The following is a 5564-nucleotide window of genomic DNA, read 5'->3' as shown; positions in this document are numbered from 1 at the left end:
CCAGTGGGAAGTGATCAATTCGAAAAGATTGAATACATACAGTATTACAAAGAAAGAGATACAAAAAATGCTTAGAAAAGCTTGAAAAAGTTTAATTTCCCCGGGCCACTCAAAAGTCAAATGTATGTACGCATTACTTTACATCGCTTTGGATGAAAGCGTCTGCTTTCAAAATCCCTGACTCTCACACATATTTACAATCTCGCAATGTTTATTTCTGGGGCTTTCACATTTGCGGGATTTTGTGAAGTAAATGAGGTGCAGGAGAGCTCCATGAAATCAGTGACATGTTCAAGATGGCGACATGAGAAGGTGGAACATTTCTAGCTGAGGAACAATTTTAGGGTTTTCTGATAAAGTTTATAGTTTTAGACTGCAGTTGGAATTTGTTTTTCGTTTTCACAAAAAAATTATATCTAACCATACAATTAATAATTTTGTAATTTATCAAACCATGGACATATTTTTGACGATTTCCAACGAACAAGCTAGCTATCGAAAAGTGTCAGCGTGTGCCGTTAAGTTATCCTGCTAATGTCTTCATAGCTAGTAGCATGTAATCAGGACCAAACTGTTGCTGAGATAATGGATGTTGAAACTTCCAAGGAGAAATGAGGCATTGTTGAAACTCACTCATATTCTTGCAGTGTAAAAAAGGGGGGTGAATGCGATTCATACCCGAAAACCCCAACCAAGGAGCAACTTCCAAAGAAGCTGAGAAGAGAACCATCAATGAGCCAGCTTTACAGGACAACATCGTCCGCATCCTCACGGCTAAAATCAAAGAGAGCGCAGATAACATCATGAATTTGGTCAGTATCGTTAACCTGAAGAAATCGATTGATTTCAGTGCTGAGGAAGTAAAAACTCTGAAGCAGCAGAACGCAACATTGAACATTCAGGTTGCAAAGCAGGAGAAGAAACTCACTGAAATGGAGTCAAAGGTAAACGATAATGACCGGTATAGTCGGAGATGGACTCTTCGAATTTATGGAATAGCAGAAAAATCTGACGAGAACATAAAAGCAAGAGTGAAGGACATTTGTAATTGTATAAGTAAATATATATATAATTTAGGTCAACCACTTGTGTGGTGCAAATAACTTTTCTTTTTGTCAGACCCTGATTCATGTGAACGTATACAAGTGTAATATTCTTCATATAGTATCTGTGATAGTAAATGTCCATTTCTGTTTTTTTCTATTAATGCCAGGCGAATCCGTAATATTTTTAAGAGACAGGAATGAGGTTTCTAAAGCAGTTTCCTGAATTGAAGATTTTTCCTTAGTTTCGGGTTGGAAAATTAATATCAGTAAGTCAGTCTTATTTCCACTCAAGGATTGTGTTTTACAGGAAGTATATGGTATCCCAATTAAAGATAATGTTACTTATATTGAAATTGTTATATGCAAGGATGAAAAACAAAGGAGTGAATTGAACTTTAACTCCATTGAGAAAACAAAGAAGAAATTGAACTTCTGGTTGATGAGAGATATTTCGTTATACGGTCGGGTATTATTATCTAAAGCTGAAGGGTTATCCAGATTGGTTTATGTCTCGTTATCACTTGACTTACCCCCAAAATTATAAAGGACTTAGATAAGATTATTTATAGTTTTATTTGATGTGATATCAACAAAAATGATGTGGATATATTGAAGCAACATCTCAAGACATCAGTCAGGAAGTTAAAGCTTGGTCGCAAGTGGGTATTCCAAATGGACAATAACCCCAAGCATACTTCCAAAGTTGTGGCAAAATAAACTTAAGGACAACAAAGTCAAGGTATTGGAGTGGCCATCACAAAGCCCTGACCTCAATCCTATAGAACTGAAAAAGCGTGTGCGAGCAAGGAGGCCTACAAACCTGACTCAGTTGCACCAACTCTGTCAGGAGGAATGGGTCAAAATTCAGTCAAATTATTGTGAGAAGCTTGTGGAAGACCAACCGAAACGTTTGACCCAAGTTAAACAATTTAAAGGCAATGCTACCATATACTCAATTAGTATATGTAAACTTCTGACCCACTGGGAAAGTGATGAAAGAAATAAAAGCTGAAAGAAATAATTCTCTCTACTATTATTCTGACATTTCACATTCTTAAAATGAAGTGGTGATCCTTAATGACCTAAGACAGGGAATTTTTACTAGGATTAAATGTCAGGAATTGTGAAAAACTGAGTTTAAATGTATTTGGCTAAGGTGTATGTAAACATCAGACTTTAACTGTACCTAGAAGTGCACACTATTCTTATTTTTTTTTTAATGTATCTTAAAAGTAAAAGTAATATAGTCAACTCTACTACTACTACACTTTATATCATCCAATAATATATAATGAAAAACACTCAACATGAAGAATTAATGCAATTATGTTCATTTCAAATATTTATTTTGAAATATAGATTAGGTGCTCTTCTTTTTATAGCAGGAAGTAAAGGGACTGGAAAAGGCTTTGCCTATAGCTGAAAACATCCTGGAAATGAGCGAACGCTTCCTTGGTTTCTTCTTGGTGGAGCATATACTCTCTGTTCGGCAGGATTCTTGATCATTGACAATTGCTGGAGAAAAAAGATGTAAACATAACATTTTCTTTAACTGACCCTAGTTAGTGTGAAGAATTAGTATTGCATTAAATTTATTTAAATTGTAATATTCTACATAATTTACAAATGTAGGGCGGCAGGTAGCCTAGCAGTCTCAATCCGCCTATTTAACGCAGAAGTGTTACATAGGCCCCCCCAGGGCTTAGACTGTTTAGTGCCAAAAAGAGGTGGATAAAAACATGAAAAAAAAATATACATATATATATATTCATCAACTTATATCTCTCAGATTTAGGACAGACACTTCAGTTCCATGTAGTGAATCTGTTATTCAATGCGTTTGTATGGGCTAATAGCAGTAAGGCCGATACAAACCCCTCGGCCCAGACAGGGCGTAGACTCTTGTGGGTTAAAAAGCATGATCATTACAAAGGTGCAACTCGTGCTGGAGACAATAAAAGGCCACGCTAAAATGTGCAGTTTTGTCACACCACACAATGCCACAGATGTCTTCAGAGACAGAGACTGAGAAAAATAGGAGCAAGGAAAAACGCTGGTTGACTTGTTTCGAGGGAGCGTGCAATTGGCATGCTGACTGCAGGAATGTCCACCAGAGCTGTGGCCAGAGAATTGGATGTTTATTTCTTTACCATAAGCCGCCTTCAATGTCGTTTTAGAGAATTTGGCGGTATGTCCAACCGGCCTCACAACCACAGACCACGTATATGGCGTCGTGTTGGCTGTAGGGTTATGGTGTGGGCAGGCATAAGCTACGGACAATGAACACAATTGTATTTTATCAATGGCAATTTGAATGCACTGAGATAACGTCACGAGATCCTTAGGCCCATTGTCGTGCCATTCATCTGCCGTCATCACCTCATGTTTCAGCATGATAATGCATGGCCCCATGTCGAAAGGCCTGCATACTCACCAGACATGTCACCCATTTAGCATGTTTGTGATGCTCTGGATTGACGTGTACAACAGCGTGTTCCAGTTCCCACCAATATTCAACAACTTTGCACAGCTATTGAAGAGGAGTGGGACAACATTCCATAGGCCACAATCAACAGCCTGATCAACTCTATGCGAAGGAGAAGTGTCACGCTGCATGAGGCAAATGGTGGTCACACCAGATACTGACTGGTTTTCTGATCCACGCCCCTACCTTTTTTTAAGGTATCTGTGACGAACAGATGCATATCTATATACCCAGTCATGTGAAATCCATAGATAAGGGCCTAATGAATGTATTTCAATTGACTGATTTCCATATATGAACTGTAACTCAATAAAATCTTTGAAATTGTTGCATGTTGTGTTTATATTTTTGTTCAGTACACATTTGAGTGTATTGACTTACCTGTTTCACTGACGGCAGGGGTCTGGTTCTGGGAAGGTGTTGGAGTGCAGTGGTTCTTCTTGTTGACCTTCTTTGTACACTGGGTAACAAACCGTCATTAATACAGTAGGAGAAATTGCACACAAAGGGTATCAGTGTTTACCATCATACTGTATGTAATTAAGAAAAATAATCTTTACAATTTTATTTTGATGACATATGTACCTTTGGATTGAGTCCACAGAGAGCGCTGAATCTTCCTCTCTTATTTTCCTTTATACCAGTTGTTGGAAGCCCAGAATTACCTACCTCGTCACTGCCAAGTGCATTGTGTGATGACAACTGTGTCATGGAGGGAGGTGAAGAGCTAGCCTCATTACATTCAGTTAGTAGTTCCCTCGTTAATGATTTGACCAGGGCATCGTCAAATGCATAATCCGTTGACTTCATTGCAACCTGGAGCATCTTCTCTGACCCGAATTCTTGAAGAAGCCCCATGTAGACAGCCTTGAAAATCTTTTTGATTTTCAGATTCTGGGGGTAGGCTTGAGTTGGTTCAAGGCCTGAGGTGCCACAGAACTCAGACAGAATCCTCTTTGTGAGAACTCTTGATGTTTCACCAATGTCAGAGGATTCCAGTAATGTGATAGGGGTGATCATTGACAGCAATCTAACAATCAGTAAAAGTACCAAAGAGGTGTAGTCATTGCTAGTGGAGTCAAATGATGCATGTGTATCAGAGTCCATGGCTGATGGAGTTGATGGATGCACAGAGACACTAGACATCTCCAGATCTTTGTTGTCCATCTTGGATTCCACCTCTCCTAAAACTTGAATATCCACAGTTCCACCCTTGTGTGCTGCTGCCAGACAGAGAGGGTCTAGGCAATGATTTGGAACTAGACGGACGGCTAGTGGTCATGAGAGCCGGTCTGTCAGAGTCAAGTGTTCCAGCATCAGTTAGGGACAACCCATTGATTATGTTCATCAACTCTGATAATTCTTCTGATGAATTGGAGGCCACAGAACAGGTATCCATGACCTGATTGACCATTATATTGGTGAAAAGGCTCTTTGTGTCACAGAAAACCTGTGAGGAACTAATGGAGATGGAAGAAGAGCTCGGCATAAGCCGACTTGTTTCCTGCAGAGAACCATCAGAGATGATTGTTTGGCAGAAATCGGATCCTTGTGATGGTGGAGGAAGCCAGAAGACAATCTGCTGTAGCAGACGTTTTATTGACTCCGTAGTAAAGGAGTACACAAGGTCAGATGGAAACTCCCTGGATTCATCAGAAGCATTCAATCCTGTCTTCAGCTTCAAAAGAATAGAGTCAGACATGCTCTTGCCAGCTGGCACAAAAAGAGCCCGGGGGGTGTTGTGACTTTTTATGAGCTCATAAACTTTGTCAGTGAGCTCATGTGAGAAGTTCTGAAGACCGTCCCTGGGGCTGAGACACGCAAGTCTTCTTGTAAAAGAAGTGACATCATCTGCAGTGGCTATGTGTTCTGTATCTTCTCTTGGAATGACCTCCATAACAGTGTCAACTATGGCAGAGATGGTTTGCCTTGTGTAATTTGTTGACCCTTGTGAATGAGTTGAGGAGTCACTCATATCAATGACCGAACTCCTAATGATAGGACAATAGATTTCAACAGGCCAGTCATTGGGG

The 5564-nt window shown here is 39.6% G+C and overlaps 1 long non-coding RNA gene across 1 annotated transcript; it reads right to left on the bottom strand.

Annotated features, from left to right (window-relative positions):
- Positions 1-2361: 2361 nt before the first annotated feature.
- On the bottom strand, positions 2362-4737 carry LOC135570769 (uncharacterized). Its single transcript, XR_010463600.1, has 3 exons — positions 4117-4737; positions 3913-3991; positions 2362-2561 (listed from the first exon to the last, which is right to left on the bottom strand). It is a non-coding gene; the product is annotated as an uncharacterized LOC135570769 (long non-coding RNA).
- Between the last annotated feature and the right edge of the window lie 827 nt (positions 4738-5564).

Source organism: Oncorhynchus nerka, unplaced genomic scaffold (genome assembly GCF_034236695.1).
Source record: "Oncorhynchus nerka isolate Pitt River unplaced genomic scaffold, Oner_Uvic_2.0 unplaced_scaffold_894, whole genome shotgun sequence".
NCBI classification, from domain to species: Eukaryota; Metazoa; Chordata; class Actinopteri; order Salmoniformes; family Salmonidae; genus Oncorhynchus; species Oncorhynchus nerka.
Note: the sequence above shows the minus strand (reverse complement) of the source record. Positions and strands in the feature narration are given on the sequence as shown.